The sequence below is a fragment of the Mus musculus genome, chromosome 13, assembly GCF_000001635.26.
Source record: "Mus musculus strain C57BL/6J chromosome 13, GRCm38.p6 C57BL/6J".
NCBI lineage: Eukaryota > Metazoa > Chordata > Mammalia > Rodentia > Muridae > Mus > Mus musculus.
Window position 1 is genome coordinate 43,516,486 of NC_000079.6, and position 17,211 is coordinate 43,533,696.

Consider the following 17,211-nt stretch of genomic DNA (forward strand, 5'->3'; position numbering starts at 1 on the left):
TGTTCATGGCATGCTGTATACTGTCACTTAAGCTCCACTAACAGACTAGAGGGAGGGAGAGTCCTCGTCCTTATCTTCCCTATGGGGACCCTCCCTCAAAGTCTTCGGAGTTTCTACTTCTTGAAGTCATTCAACTTGAAGGCTGCTATTCTTTTTCTGTTGCCAAACTCATTTTTAAAATTTTCCACTTGTTCTTTCAACAGACATCCATTAAGTCCCTTGTATGTCTAGTGGGGAGCTTGCTTAAGAATCTCGCTTAAGAACGAGCAGGGGAGTGCCTTTCTAGAGATGTGAATGGCACGGCTGAAATGCTTTGCCTTACAAAGCACCATATCTAAGTGGTGTCACATGTAAGTGCCATCTCTTGTCCTCGGGACAAAATGCCCGGGGGAGGGGGACAGAAGCTTAAGGAAGGAGCGGCTTATTCTGGCTCACAGTCTGAGGAGATCCAGTCATCCTGGTTGAAAGGAAGGGCGGCAGGAGCAGGTGGCTGACTGGTCTGATTGCTTGTGCTGCCAGGAAACATGCAGCTGAGCAGGATATTGATTGGACCAGGCTACAGAAATTCAACACCTGCCCAGAGTGACCCACTTCTACGGAGGCTCCCCCACTTAAACATTCTGCAACCTTCCAAATCGCCACCAGCTGGAACCAAATGTTCAAGTACTTGATCCCCTGGGGGACATTTTACATTCAAACCTCAGCCTGTGGGATAGATGCTCAGTTGGAAAGCAAGCGCCAAGGCAGAGCAGCTGGAGCTTGCGGTGATGGGGCAGGCTGTTTCTTAGGGAGATTGCTCTAATCTAAGAGGGAGCAGGAAGCCAAAGCCGGGAGAAGATAGAAGAACTGGGAAAATAGATCCTGTAAGAACAAAAGAGAAGCCATTGAAAGAAGTAAAAGAAAGTAAGAAAATGTTGAGTCCTTTTATTCTATGGAGACTCTGGGGTCTCTAGAGGCTGTGAGGGCTCACATTGTATCCAAGCAGCCTGCTCCCTTTGAAGCCTGACATTGACGAATGGAATCATTCATTCATTCCACACTTATCTAACGTCTTCTGTCTTTCAGGCATCCTTCCAGGTTCTGGAGATGCAACAGTGAGCAAAACAGATGCCTAGCTCTCGTGGGAAGGAGACAGTAAGCCAACAGGCGGATGAGCATGTAAAAACATCAGAAGAGACCACAGTTGGTAACGAGGCAAAGTCGGAGGTTAGAGACCGTGAGACCTGCATTGATCCATACGTATAGGAGTTCCTTGGCTCTTTGCTGTTGCAAAAATGGCTGGGCAGAAAAGCAACAGTAATGGTGGGAAGGTTTGTCCTGTAGTTCAAGGAGGGACAGTCTATGGTGGCATGGAAGTCCTGGCAGAAGTAGTGTGTGGTCGTTCCCAGAGGGACAGGAAGCACAGAGACAAATGATGGCGTTTTCTGTTTTTCCTTTTTTGTTCCATCCAGGACTCCAGCCCATGAAATGATGTCATTCACAATCAGGGTGGGTCTTCCCTGATCAGTTAAGTCTCCAGAAAGGCCCTCCTAGACACACATATGGTGTGTGTCTTCTACCTGATTATAAGTACAATCAAGTGATACTAAGCCATCACAATTTTCTGTTTTATATAGGACATTCAGGATTGATACCTCTGGTGGCAGTTATTAGAGTCCTGGAGGAAGGGAAGGAGAAGGCTTTATGTGTAGAAGCCCTGTCCGCTCCACACAGACAAACGACTTACACACTTTAAATCACAGTGACCCTGGGAGGCACAGAACTTTCTCTTACTTAGTCCTTTGAATCTACACCATTGGCGTAGCTCACGAATATCTGCATATGGCCTCCGTAGTACCTTATTAAATAAGATGCCTGCATGCCTTGTTAAAAACGTGCACCTTGTCAATGAACTCACCCCACAAACAAATTCAGATGGGATAATGCTGCCCTGTGGGATGGAAAGAGCTTTTCTGATCAAGTGATATTGCAGATGCCACCGCAAGGATTAGAGAGTCAGCGAAGGGTAGAGGGAAGGGCTGAGCAGTGTGCTCACCTTAAGGGTGTTACTCTCCGGGTGACATGCTCCAGCCTTGAATTTCCAAGTACCAGAGTCTTAGTGTAAACCTAAGCCATCCCCCTGTCCTCTGTGAGGGATTCAGGGGTATGCATATCCTTTGTACTCACTCCCATGTTCTGGCCAGCTGTGTTCTGCATACTGATAAATATGTTATTACATGCTGATCTTTAAACGTTATATGTGTGTGTATATATGTGTGTGCACACACATATGTGGGGGCAGACATTGTGTGCCATAGCACCCATGAGGAGGTCAGAAGACAGCTTTCTGGAGTTGGTTCTCCCCGAACTGAACTCAGGTTGTCAGGTTTGCCCCACAAGCCCGCTTTTACCTGGCGAGCCAGCCATTCTCAGCCTTCCCAGTGCTGGTATCCTTGATACAGTTCCTTGATGGTGTGGTGTGATCACCCCAGCCGTGAGATTATTTTCATTGCTACTTTGTAATTGTAATTTTGCTACTGTTATTAATTGTAATGTAACTCTATGATATGTAGGTGGTCTTAGGCGATTTCCGATATGTAGGTGGTCTTAGGCAATTTCCCTGTGAAAGAAGGAACCCGGAGGGACCCACAGGTTGAGAACCACTCTCCCTGAATCATCTCCTTTGCCTCCCAACCTTACTTTTTGAAACAAAGTCTCTTTCTCTGACCTGTTGATAGATCTGGCTAGGCTGCTGACCAATGAGCTCCAGGGCCTTTCCCACAGGGCTGGGGTCACCGGCACATGCTGCTGAACCCTGCACAACAGGTTTGGGGGATATAAACTCTGTTCCTCGTGTTTTCATGGCCATTACTTTACAACAGCCATCCCCCCCAGTCTCCTGGTCTTTAATTTCTTAAGACCTTCCTCCAGACCTGGAAAACAGCCCGGTGGCTCCTGATACTTGTCTCCTTTAGATCCTGGGTATGACTGGCGTTGTGCCCTGAGTTCTTTCTTAGTCTTTGCTTCACTGCCAAGCTTGGTTGGGCATTTATTCAGCAACATCTGGAAAGATGATTCTCCTGCTCCATGTTTTAGTTTTTGAAAATGCACACCACGCTTTCATCTCACAGCCGTACTATGATGGCCTCAAGGTTTGTTTTTTTTTTAAACCTCTGTGACAATTTGAAGAAAATATTATATAAGGACTTTTAGCTATGTGCTAGGTAGATAGAGAAGCAGAAGTGTGACTATAGGTGTACCCTGGTTTGGAAAAATAGATGCATGGAAATTTCTATAATTGGTCTCTGTATGGAGAGCTTTTGTGGTTAAGATCTCCACTGTTTTCCTTTAAATAATTTCTTCAGTGTAGTTAAAATAAGCACAGATTTTTTTTTCATGAAATGGAGTCCCTATCCAATGTCAACCTCCATAGAAATTCACTTACTAGATGAAGAGATGCAGTCCCACACCCTCTCTTCTACTCAGCACACACGCCAGGGCACCCTGCTCTCATCTTCCATGTCAGGAAACTACTCGGCTGTTCCCGTTGTGCCTACGGGCAGTAGTCAGCTTTCTCCCACTGTACCAAATGGCTGAGAGAATCAATCCCTTTACAGAGAGAAAAGCTTTACTTGGCTCCCAGTTTGGGAGGCTTACTTCTTTTTCTTTTTAGAGTATATGTGATGTGATGTGATGTGATGTGATGTGATGTGATGTGATGTGATGTGATGTGATGTGATGTGTGTGTGGTATTTATACATGTGAACATTTGTTCTTATATGTGGGCTCCTGTGTGTGTATGTGTGTGATGTGTGTGTGGTGTGAGTGTGTGTGTGTGTGTATGTGTGTGTGTGTACATGCTCATGTGTGTGGTGTGAGTGTGTGTGTGTGTGTGTGTACATGGTCATATGTACTTGTGTAGGCCCACGCTGCCTTTGGATGCCCTCCTCAATCACTTCTCCACCTTATCTTCTGAGACACGGTCTCTCACCGAGCCCAGAGCTCACCCTTACGGATTGCACTAGGCTGGCAGGCTTCGGGAGCCACAGGAGTTTGCATGTCTGTCTTCCCGTTGCTGGGATTGACAGGGGTGTCCTGCCACATGCCTGGCTTTTTCTGAGTGTGCTGGAGATCTGAGCTCAGGTCCTCATGCGTGTGTGGCACTTTGCAGTTGGTCCATCTCCATCTCCCCAGTCCTTCCTCGTCTTGGAGGTCCCACTCACCATGCATCGGCTCTGTGAGGCAGTGGAGCTTGTTGGCATCATGTAGCAAAATGTTCACCTCAGGACCAGAACAGGAAAGAGGGGAAGGGGGAAAGACTGGTGTGCCAATATCCCCTTAAGGGCATACCCCTGATGACTAGAAACCCTTTCATCAGATGCCACTTCTTAAGGGTCCCTCCATCCTCCAAACGTGCTGGGGACCAAGCCTTTAACACTTGGGTTTTCCACACTGTAGTACCCACAGACTTGGCTTGGCCCAGACTCTGGAGCCCGCCTGGCTTGCTGGCTTACTCTCGGTCCAAAAACCTGCTCCAACCACTTCCCTTTCCTTTGCTCCTGTTTCCCATAAACCCCTTCAGAAGTTGTCCATGCTAAAGGACTCATTTTCTCTCCTTTATGTCTTGACTCCATTTAGATCAAGTTATCACCTTTTACGCCGCTTTTTTTTTTTAAAGGACACCAACCAAATCTAGCTAAGACAGCTCGCTGTCTGCTGAGTTATCCTCACAGTGGTCCATTATTCTTTCTGCCCTGAACTCTTCATTTTTTTCAAGACAGGGTTTCTTTGTGTAGTTGCAGGTATCCTGGAACTCTGTAGACCAGGCTGGCTTTGAACTCAGAAATCCACCTGCCACTGTCTCCTCAGTGCTGGGATCAAGGGAGTGTGCCACCACGCCAGCAGAACTCCCTCTTTACTTGGCATCTTGACCATCCTTACCTGATGCTTCTCCTCACAATTCCCAATCACTCTTCATTGTTTTCTCCTTATCTCCCCAATCTTTATCCACTGGAATAGTCTGGAGCTCAGTTCTCAAAGCCAAACAGAAGGGCTTCCTGTAGCATCCCATCCCATCCCAGTCCCATCGATGTAGTACCCAAACTAAATGACAGGGAGTGCAAGGCCTGGCTCTTTCCAGCTGGAAATGCCTCTCTGCATTCATTGGGTCTTCAAATGCCCCTGTGTGCATGTGTGCGTGCGTGCGTGCGTGCATGCATGTTTAAAGCATCTGCTGTACCGTGTGGCTCATCTTCTATGCAGGCTCGTTCCTTCTTCTACTTGCTTTCTGCAGCTCTGCCCCATGAGAACCTCTTAATAAACATCATGTGTTCTGAGTGCTACCACACATACCAGTGCTCGGGGACCCAGCTTGTGAACTGACCTCTTTGCTATTCCTCAACTCTTCGAGCACCCGTTGGCCTCAGAGCTTTAGCAATGGCTCTTCCTTGGAGCCCTGCTTTCTCATATTTACAAACTTGATGCCTTTCTTGCTTCAGGTCTCCATTCATATATCCCATGGCATTCCTTGGCGGCCTTATGCAGAACAGCAACTGCCATCATCAACAGTACCAGTGCTCCTCCAGCTCCCTTAGCAGCTCAAATGTCCTGTAGTTTTTATCCTCAGCAGATCCACAGTCCCTTGTTTTTCTCTCCTTGTACTCCAGCTTCCCAAGGGCAGAGACTTGGCTATTTTGTTTCCTGCTATTTATAGAATAGCTAGAACAGAGCCTGTTTGGTATCAAGTCAGGATGGCGATGGCGTGGCTCTGACTCGATTCTTGTCACTTGTTCACCTGCTTTATCCCTCTGGGGAAGGTTCCATCCTGAGAGCCACTACTTTCTTTCCTTCTCGTTGTCAATAGCTAACAGAAGCATCTTAGGGGAGGAGGAACTTTGAGCTTATGGACTCAGTGTTCAGTCTTTTCCTCTCGTCACCCCACCCACACCCCCCGCCACGGGGTACTTGGACAAAACATGGTGGCAGGCAAAGGAGCTTCTTCATGGGGGCCAGCAGGCAGAGGAAAGGGATAGGGGAGGGAGCCAGGAAACAGAGAAAATGGATAGAGGAAGGAGCTACTGGAAGGTGCAACCCAGGGACAGGGCCCCAGTGACCTACTTCCTTCCATGAGGCCGTATGTCCTTACCCTTCAGCATCTCCCAATAGTGCCATCAGACGATGAATCCACGATGAATAACTCATACATTAAGTCAAAGTTATCAAAGATCAACTGTCTCTGGAGATGTCCATCAGATGTCTCCAAACCTAAGCTTCATTAATCCACAAAGAGTCTCTGAATATGATCAAGTTTATGATCAAAATGAACCACCTCAACTGCTCTCTGTCTTGACCCCTAGCATTCTTGTTGTGGACATTGATCCCAGAGGCATGGGCACACAACACTGAGCTGCATCTGTAGTCCCGATTCTATTATATTCTCTGTCTTAGCTAGGATTTTACTGCTGTGAACAGATACTGTGACCAAAGCAAGTCTTATTTTTTTCTATTAGATATTTTCTTCATTTACATTTCAAATGCTATCCCGAAAGTCCCCTATACTCTCCCCCCAACACCCTGCTGACCGGACCCTGATATAGCTGTCTCTTGTGAGGCTATGCCGGTGCAAAGCAAGTCTTATAAAGGACAACATTTATTGGGGCTGGGTTACAGGTTCAGATGTTCGGTCAATCATCATCAAGGCGGGAACATGGCAGCATCCAGGCAGGCATGGTGCAGGCAGAACTGAGAGTTGTACCTCTTTATCTGAAGGCTGCTAGCAGAATACTGACGGCCAGGCAGCTAGGATGAGGGCCTTATAGCCCACACCTACAGTGACACACCCACTCCAACAAGACCACACCTACTCCACCAGGGCCACACCTTCTAATAGTGCCACACCCTGGGCAGAACATATGTAAGCCAACACATCCTTCAAGGCTAAGAATCTGCTTTAAGGTTTCCTCAGTCTTTTTAGAGGTTTTAATCTGGTATCCAGGCCCCAGTTCCCAAAAAGAATCCCACCTCTTGAGCTGCAGAGGCCCTTGTATTGTCCCTTGTTAAAACATACCTAAGTCAAAGATGCTGCCTTCGCCGGGCGTGGTGGTGCACGCCTTTAATCCCAGCACTTGGGAGGCAGAGGCAGGCGGATTTCTGAGTTCGAGGCCAGCCTGGTCTACAAAGTGAGTTCCAGGACAGCCAGGGCTATAAAGAGAAACCCTGTCTCGAAAAACAAACAAACAAACAAACAAACAAACAAACAAGACACTGCCTTCATCAACGATGTGCTATCAACACAGGATCTGTTTTTAGCCTTCCTGAAAGCTTACATTCACATTAGGCACACCTCCATCTCTGCATCCCAGAGGGCAGTGACCCAGGGGAGGAGAGTCGCACTGGGGTCAGGATAGCTTGGGACATGAGTCCCAGCTCTGTTGCCTACCAGCAGAGCAGCATTGGAAGCTTACCCTCCATCCTCCCACCCTACACACACACACACACACACACACACACACACACACAGATTCTTCTCTGGCGAAGTCGAGTTTGTGATGCTAGTCTTGAGGAGCTGCTGTGTAATAAGATGCTAAAACATAGGAACTTGGCCAGCACATGGCTGTCAGCAACGGAGCTTTGCTGTACTGAAGTCCTGGAGCACCTGCCCCGTGGTGCTATATGGAGAAACACAACACCCTCAGCAGAATGCTCTGAGACCAGGCAGCTCCTGGCTCAAAAGGAAGCATTTGCTGTGGACCCTTAGTACAATGTGGAGTTCCATGATAATTCCACACATATTTTAGGAAGGAAAATCACATTGTCAGCCAAGTCTGCTAGGTCCGGGAATTATCTCACATACAAACAAAACAAAACAAAACAAAAACCCAACCACGGCTTCGGTTTTTTGTGTGTGAGATAATTCCCAGACCTAGCCTCACTCCTATTAGGCAAGAGCTCTATTATTGAGCTGTATCTGAGACCCCCAAAGGGCAGCCTTCCTGAATAGCTCACCACAAAAAGCTGTAGCGGATCAGTGGGCTTCTCTTTGCTACCTTTCTTTTGCCAGATCTAATGGAAACAGTTTGCTAGATCTTGCCAAACTCCCAGAAAGTTTCTCTAGGTCCCACCACTTTGCTACTGAAAAGGAAGGGAGTTGTTGCTGCAGAGGTCGGGTGTGGTATATTTAACTGAGTGCCGAAAGCAAATTCAACACAAATAACCAATGTGGGCAGATTGCACAATTCTCAAGTTATTTTTGTGATAGGCAATGTTTTTCTTTCTCATTCCGTCTTCCTGTCTCTCAAATTGGCTATTGATTCCCAACGAGTAGAAAAGCACAATGCACTTATGGCCCCGGTGGATACTGGCACCACCAGGAGATACTGTGTTGATGCTCTGTTTTGATGGACTTCCAGCATAGGAAATACGGGAAAGGCACCACTATCGGGACCTTTCCCCTGTAACTTGGAAGTAGGACACCATCAGCTCAGCGAAGTCAACACATCACACAAGAAGGCCACAGCAACTCCTGGAGCCCGAGAGAAGCAAAGCCATGTGCACACACATTGTGAAAGGGTACTTAATATTCTGCGTGACTGGGTTGGGAGCTCCCTCAGCCAGCCCGGTGAGCTGTCTCATGTTGGTTTGGCAAACGACCTCGGCGGAGCATGTGACATACACACTCAGCTCCATGCAATCCACCCCTGCTGGATTCTCGACCAGCTGCATCTTTTTCTGAAATGTGGCCAGAGAGAATGTGTCTAGAGTTATTGTTGATGGCTCTTTAATCCACTTCGTGGAATAAACAGAATGGAGTCTGACAGGCCTGGTTTTCTTCTCAACATATACTGCCCAGTCTAATGGATGGGGTGAAACTGTCTCTGCTTTCCCAAAAGCCAGGCAACTTCCTTCCTTGTTTTCAGCCCACGATAATTCAGCCTGCTTTTAAACTTCAGTGTGTATGTGTGTGTGTGTGTGTGTGTGTGTGTGTACTGCATGCTATGTTAGAAAACAATCAAAGTTAATCCACATGAAGTGTTGGTCTCTCTTACTTCACTGGCTCCTCCTCAGTTCCCTTCCCCAGAGGCCACTGTCTCAGGTTCCTCCCTTGTCCTTTCTGTGGCTCGGCAGAGAAGAGAGGCTTCGAGTTCTGAATGGCATTTTTATACGTTCAGCTCAAGTGGCTGATGAAATGCCTTTTTCCAAATCACACTCTCCATGGCAACATAGCTCTGGAACACACACACACACACACACACACACACACACACACACACAGACATATATATTGCCCCACGCCCGTCATCCTTTGAAACACAAAATGGAGGGGAAATGGGGCAACCGAGGAGCGAAAAGAAGGCACACCATCGCAGTCAACCGCGGTGGTTAGTGGCTTCTCAGATGCTTCCAGACAGCTTTTTATACAGAAATAGCTCCGTGAGAGCAGCCCGGCCTACTCAGACTGCAGAACAGAGAGATCCCTGGAACCTGCCTTTGTGTAACTTTCCCCTGGAGCTCAAGTCGAAACACATCTGAGCTTGGTAGGGCTGTGTGCCATTACATCAGCACACAAACAAACAGCTGAGCTCCCCGGCTCGCCTCCTTCTTTCTCCCCAGAACCAGCAGCCTTTTTAGTTTGCACCTGTTTTCCCCAACCTCAACACCACCCAGAAGTGGGAAGCCCTTCAGGTTTTCCATCATGGGGTTGAGTAAAAATCTAATTCTCACACTCTAGAGAGGAAGAATAAATACAGAGTTCTCTCTCTCTCTCTCTCTCTCTCTCTCTCTCTGTTTTGTACATTTGACAAAACTAAATTTGGAAAAATCCATTTTTTGAGGCCATTTTGGAACTAAGCGATGAATTAATTTGTTCTCAGTTAGAAGGTCTATTGGTCACGGGGACAAAGGTAGCTGATAGGAGTGGCAGGGTCACTTCATAAGTTGCGCTGGAAATTCCTTGGAGCTGAAGCCTGAGGGAAGGTGTGGAGGAATGTTTACTTAACCCCTGCATTAGCATAGACAACGGTACATTGTGCTGGGGATTGAAGGCATGACCTTGCACTTTCTAGGCAAGTGCTCTACCCCCTGCCCCTGATGCAGAAGAAAAAGCACACTCTATGTTTTAGTAAAGGGGCTGGGGAAATAGCTCAGTTAAAAAGGTGCTTGCCACACAAGCGTAAGGGCCCAAGTTCAATCCCCAGAACCCACATCTCAAAGGCCACATGTGGTAGCAGGTGCTTGTGATTTCAGTGCTGGCGTGGTAGAGACCGGTGATTAGCTAGGGCTAGATGGACATCTGGCAGAGCCTAGGACTTGCTGAGTCCTAGGTTGTGAGAGATCCTGTCTCATAAAACCAGGGTGGCTATACCTAAGGAGCAATAGCCAAGGATGCCCTCTGGCCTTCATAGCCATGTGCACACAAGTACAACTGCACAGACAATGCGGAATTGAATTAAAAAATACCCCTCGACACATGCTTTCAATTCCAGTTCTCCAGAGGCAGAGGCAGGCAGATCTCTGAGTTCGAGGCAGCCTGGTCTACAGAGTGAGTTCCAGGACAGCCAGAGCTATACAGAGAAACCCTGTCTCTAACTCCAAATACTCTACCCCATCCCACCACCCCCACCATCCCCCCCCCAAAAAAGAAAGAAAGCTAGGTTTTAATATTGGAGCCAATATGGGAACACCAGAAAAGGGCTGCTTCTATCCTACAACAGACAATCTTAGTCCTGATAAAAGAAATAGTTATTTGTGTATACGTTTTGGAATACCTGGAAAGATCAAGTTCCAAGGACATATTTCTTTGTCTTCTGGCTAGTGCCTGGAGATCCTCCATTTGTTGGGAAATATTTGAATTCTACAATCACAGAGAAAAGTATTGAAAGATCCTGACAAAATGTAAAAGGTCACAGAAGCCCTGAAATTGGCAAGATAGATGTCATTGTTAGCAGAACTAGCTTCACTGATTTAGAAAAATAGAGGTGCACAATGCTCTGGCCACTCCTTGAACCCATGTGTGTGCCCACTGATGAAGCCCATTGCCAGGTGTTTGTGATATTGGTTGCTGGGATAGGGTTGGAAAATCTCCCCAGCCGGAACCAATCCGGAGTTGCTACACCTGCACCAGACTCTCTCCTTGTACCCCTCCCATACCCATTTCTTGAGAATAGACATTGTTTAGATCTGGAAATCCCCTACTCCCACCTTCTCCTTTCCCCCCTGAGGGCCTATAAAAACTGGGACCCCTTTTTCCTCGAGGTCAACTCCTCTACCCCTGCGTGGGATATGAGTTGTCCCCTGAGTTCTGGCTTTCCCCGAATAAAGCCTCATGTGGTTTGCATCAAGCTTGGTCTCTTGTGAGTTCTTGGGTGTCCGCTATTGCCTGAGGCCTGAGCGAGGGGCTCCTCTCGGAGTCTTTCAGTATAATATGCAAATTTCTGTGAGAAGTACTGTACCCATAGTGCTCATGTCCACAGCACTTAGGTGAGAGCAAAGTCTTACACCCTCACTAGGCGTGACTGTAGATGGCTTCCTTTAGTCTCTGTGGGGCTGCCCCATCCCCACCGCTGTCCCAGTGCCCCTTGCCTCTGTGCGCTCATCTATGCTCTAGTAGGTGGGTGCCTTTCCTCTCTCATAACCAGATGCTGTGTGGCCTTTCTAAGGCCAGATGAGGAAAAGCGGTATTGTGTCTGCTCTGGCCTCTTAGAATGCTTGTTCTAAAGAAATTCAAGTGGCACATCTCAAAACAAAGACAAAAACAGGGATAGGGAGGTGGCTCCATCAGTGAGCGCCTGTGCCACAAATGTAAAGGCCCGAGGTCAAGCTGAAAACACACATAAAAACTGGGTGCAGCCGGACGTGGTGGCACATGCCTTTAATTGCAGCACTTGGGAGGCAGAGGCAGGCAGATTTCTGAGTTCGAGGCCAGCCTGGTCTACAAAGTGAGTTCCAGGACAGCCAGGGCTATACAGAGAAACCCTGTCTCGAAAAACAAAACAAAAACAAACAAAAAAAACCTGGGTGCATACACCTGTGATCCCAGGGCAGGGGAATCAGAGACAGGGTGAATCCAAGGAGCTTGGTAGTCAGCCAGTCTGGCCAATAGGTGAGCACCAGGTTCAGTGAGAGACTGTTTCAAAACTTAAGGTGGAGAGGGATAGAGGAAGATACACAACATTGATCTTTGATCTCTATACCCATGTGCTTCAAGTACGCAAGCATCTATGCATATGCATGCGCACACCCACACACACACACTCCTCTTGGGATGGCAATGTTGTAAGAAATCCCAGGCTGTCGTGTGGCATGGTTTTGTTGGGAAATAGATGCTTGATCAACCCTTAGCTATCACACATCACATATTTGAGTGAAGACATCTTGGATGTTCAGCTCAATAGTCTGTATGGTTCTGGTCTCAACCAACAAATGTAAGGGGGACTCCAAGTGAAAACTGCCTAGCCCGGCCCAGCCAGCCCAGAGAAGCATCAGAAACAGTACAAAGTTGCAATTCTAAGTCACTGGACTTTGGGGTGCGTTGTTGCATAGCAACGGGGTTGATGAAACAGTTTTCACATTTCCTGGGCAATGTTTTGGATCTTACTGTCCACCCCCCAACATTTATTTCATTCCTTCTTTGCTGTGCATTGTGGGGAATTAACCCCAGGTTCCCAGGATCCCTGCTAAATCTATGTGTTCCTTTGCTATCCAAGTGTGGTCTGATGGCACCAACATCACCTCGGAACTTGCTAGAAAAACACATTCTCAGGCTTTCTCTGGACCAAATGACCCAGGCTCTGGAGCTAGGGCTCTCATTCGCGTTTAACAAGCCTTTCAAGGCAGGCGGAGGGATGGAGCTCAGTTAGTAGATAATCGCCTGGCACACAGGAAACCCTGGGTTCAACCTGCAGCCTGCCACGAACTAGATGTGGTCATGTTTGCCTGTAATCCAAGGCCTCTGGAGGACCAACAATTCAAGGACATTTTTGGCAACAAGTGAGTTTGTAGGCAGTCTAGGCTAGACCCTGTCTCAAAACGGTCCTTTGAGGGATTCTGGTATGTGTTCAAGCTTTGGACTGTTCTCTACCAGTCGTGGAAATCTGGTCCCTCCTGGCTTGTGATTGGCTTAAGAACCCAGGCCCAAGCCAATCAGCACATAGCATTCCTTGGTGAGAGTAACTTCTTGTGGCTGAAGGAGCTGCTCTTTTTCTGAGGTAGGTGTTCCCATATGAAGGGAGCCAGCTGGAATACGGTACTGACAGTGATGGACAGAAAGCAGAGATTTGGAGAGGACACAGGTATTCAACCAGCCCATCCCACCTTTAAATGTTGTATTTTTGGGTCAAATCTATTTTGTCATCTGTTGAGTTACACAAAGCCACTAGCGCACCTCCAGATACAATGAGCTTCCCATGTTGTATTTTACAGAGGGAGATTAAGAAATTTGCACTAGCCAGTTAGGAAATGAATTGCTAGGACCTGAATCCAGGGCTCTGACGTTAGAGCCCATCTTCAGGTTAAAGCTGGAAATGAGAGGTGAACTTCACTTTCTTAATGGGTTGGGGTACTGAGAAGACACGAAGGCAGCGAGTATCCAACCAAAGAAGCAATGTCATGGAATGAAGAAATGATCCCCGGAGGAGGGAGGGTACATGGAACAAATGCCTTTTGCCTGATTCTGTCCAGAGCCTGTGCTGGTACTTGGGTCCTTAAATGAAATGATGTTCGTTCTCTTCTTTCACGCAAACAGATTGGCATAATATGTTGTTTTGCAAGACCCACAGGAGAAGAGCATAAAGCCGGTGTTCCTTGGACAGGCAGGCAGCCTGGTCCAAGTGCATCTATAAACCGTAACCGCCCACACCCAAAGGCAGCGTGTAAGACAAAAAAAGCAGTTTAGAAGATTCCCATTAGCAAGGATAAAAGGTAAGAGCCTCAGACCTTGTCTGCAACACACATATAGCATGGCATAAATTGTGTGTCTTACAGTCTGCGGGGGTGGGGGTGGGGGTCCCTAGCCCATGTGCCTCTCTCGGGGGATGACCACGTCTGAGGGAGGCTTGTGCCTCGTGTTCACTCCTCTGTCATCTGCATTGCGGGTTAGCTCTCACCCACTCCCACCACACTCCTGCTTTCTCTGGCGCCCCTTCAGAGCTCTGGAGCTAATTTTAACCTGTAAGCTGAATCTCAAAGCAAAGAAGTCCTAGAGCTCCGGGTGGCTTGAAACTAAAGGAAACAGGCCGTAAAGTGTTCAGAGAGATAAGGCAAGCCAGGAGATAACTGCTTTCCTCTCTGACCATTGAGCAGAACTTGACAATAAGGGCAGATCATCTTTGGTAAATGTCTTGTCATGGGACAGCAGGCATTCACTGAGGCATTATGGAGCATTATTTTGGAAGGGAGCTGGTTAAAAAAAAAGTGCTATGTTGTTTCTAGGCTTTGGGCCATGTGCATATATACTAATATACTCAAGGGAAGGTGGGTTAACAGCAGTTTTTTTTTTTTGCGGGGAGAAGAATGGGATGGGGCAGGAAGCTTCCTAGAAGTGTGATTCGTGCAAGAGTGACGGCAGTTCAGGGAACTGTCGGGAATACAAAGTTCCCCCATTTGCTAACGGCTGTTCTCTGTGTTTGTTTTTGATACAGAGGACCACTATGGGCCAGATGAAAGGGACTCATCTCTACCCAGGGCACTGAGCACTGTTTAAGCACTCTTAAAGTCGGCTAATACTAACGATCAGCCCTCATTGTAAGCACTCCCTCTGATGTTCATTTTCCAGTAAATAAGCAAAGATGTTGGGGGATGGGCTATCTGACTTCCTAATTGGCAGCTGTTGGACTCTCCTTTGTTGCCCTGGCCGCCTTGAGCAAAAGGACTGTCAATCAAAAGCCAGCTGGACTACACTTAATGCCAACACTGGCTGTGTCGAATACTCCACAGGCGCTTTGAGAGGACAACGCTCTGAATGCAGCTGGCTGTTCCTGCACCTGAAGGGGTGGCCTCGGCCAGGGCTGTTCAAACAGACAGCAACTGGACTGTTTGGTATCACAAGCCTCAGTGAACTCAGGTTACCCTGTAACCACTTCCAACCTAAGCCAGAGGGGGAGTGCCATGGAGAGAAAAGCGGCTGTGACTAGGGCTAAAGAGACAGGGCTCTGATTGGTGCAAACACAAACCCTCATTTGCATGTGGTTTGCTCTGATTGGAGCAAGCTCCCCTCCCTCCTCTAGCTACAGAAGCAGGCAATTTAGTAAGCATCCTGGCAGACGCACCTTCTTGTACTGCCTTCCCATGTAGCAATGTTATGCCCAATAAAAGGCTTCTCTTGAGTGATCTTCTCTTGCTTTTTTAATAGCGTGGGCTGAGCTGATAACACGAGGAAAGGAGCGGGAGAGACAGTGAAGCAACTGGAGGTTAGGTGACTGCTGGGCCAAGCTGCTGAAGCAGTAAGTGGCTACTTGGCAGCTGGAGGCTACAAAGCTACAGAGTTAGAGAAAAGAGAATGCCGGCCTAGGGACTGGAAGAGTTCTAGAGAGCTGTCAAACTATTTGGGCCAAAAGACCTCTAACACCCCAAGCCCAGGAGCTAGAACATACTGGCCACTGTCAGCGTGAGGAAATCCTGATGCCTGCTACAGTCAGTAGTTGCTAAAGACTACTGGGAATCCTGACTTCCTAAGAATAGAAACACAGTGGCACTTGCCTTTAATCCTACACCCCCCACCCCCAGTAGGTGGAGGCAGGTTATGTGCAGCGCGGAAGGTTAAGTGAAATAATAACCGTATTTCCTCCATCGGGATCGTAATACCTTTAGCCTGGCAGTGGTGGCTCATACCTTTAATCCCAACATTTGGGAGGCAGAGACAGGCAGATATCTGAGTTTGAGGCCAGCCTGCTCTACAAAGAGTTCAGGGAGCTGCCAGGGCTACAAAGAGAAACAGAAACTCTGCCTCTGAAAACCAAACTAAACCAAACACAAACCCCAACAAGAACAACAAAACAAAAAAATCCAAAACAACAACAACAACATCACCACCACCACCAGCAGCAGAAAACCCAGTAGCATGAAGAATCCAGTTACCCAAGGCCTCCAAGGAGCTATTAACACTAGTGGGACACTGCTGGCTGCTGATTGGATGGTCTTGAATACAAACATTGTTGAGAACAGCTAGCCTCCTACCTACCCACAATTGTCATCAGGTTTTGTTTGTCTTGAACTCTGAATGACATTGCTCTCAAGCTTAAAAATAAAATAAAGCCCCCCAGGAAGTGGAAGTTTTTGTAGTGTGTTATGACAGACTCAGGTGGTATTTTGCTGAGGCAAGCCCATGCTAGCTGTTGTTCTTGATTTGATTCCCAGCATCCACACAGCAGCTTACAACCAGTTGTAACTCTAGTTTCCAGGGGATTGGGTGGCCTCCAAGGGCAGTAGGCAGGCACATACATAAAACGGATAGGACACTTATCATACATGTAAACCAAACTGGAAAAAAAAAAAAAGACAAGAAAGCAAGCAAGCAACCAAGCAGAAACAGGTTGCTTCCTGAAGTTGTATATTATTTTTATGTTTTTGAGGCAGGGTCTCACTATGCAATCCTGGCTGGCTTAGAGCTTTCTGTGTAGATTAGGCTGGTCTCAAACTCATAGAGATCTGCCTGCGTCTGCCTGCCAAGTGCTGAGATTAAAGAAGCTGTACTACCATGCCAGGTATTATAGCAACTTTTTGACATTAAAAAACACATCCGAGGCTCTGATTTGCTTGGGGAAGATTGAGGACACGTGGTTCCTATTCCCATGGACTCAGTGGGAAGCTGATGGCAGGGAAGACAGACTCTGTGCAAATGAAACAGAACCTAGGCATGCTGCGAATGCCCTCAGAGACCTGGTTCTGGCTTTCCGTGGATCTTTCATTTATGCTGAGGGTGGTCCACAAGGCTGAGTAAGAAATGACGAGACACATGAACAACGATGTCACAAAGAAGACAACAGAATCAAACAGCAGGCCTAAGCTTAGGTGACTCTAAGGCCTGAACAGACGGTTCCATGCTTAGAGCAACTCCTTTGTACTTTAAGAGTGTTGCCACTTCCCTTGGGACATGATTGGGCGTATTCCTGCCCTCTCCCAGTCCCTGTCACAGCCTGGTTTGTACTCTAGCTGTTCAAGAGAGCAGCTTATTGAGTAGGCTACCACACTGTTCTCAGTCTGTCTATCTTGGTAACCTAAATGGTAGCTCTGGAGCCTGTG

General features: G+C 47.5%; 1 long non-coding RNA gene across 1 annotated transcript; it reads left to right on the forward strand.

The window, feature by feature from the left end:
- The first annotated feature begins 323 nt into the window (after positions 1-323).
- Positions 324-15,300, forward strand: Gm32939. Its single transcript, XR_382266.3, has 4 exons — positions 324-903; positions 1,066-1,206; positions 13,718-13,893; positions 14,613-15,300. It is a non-coding gene; the product is annotated as a predicted gene, 32939 (long non-coding RNA).
- The last annotated feature ends 1,911 nt before the right edge of the window (positions 15,301-17,211 follow it).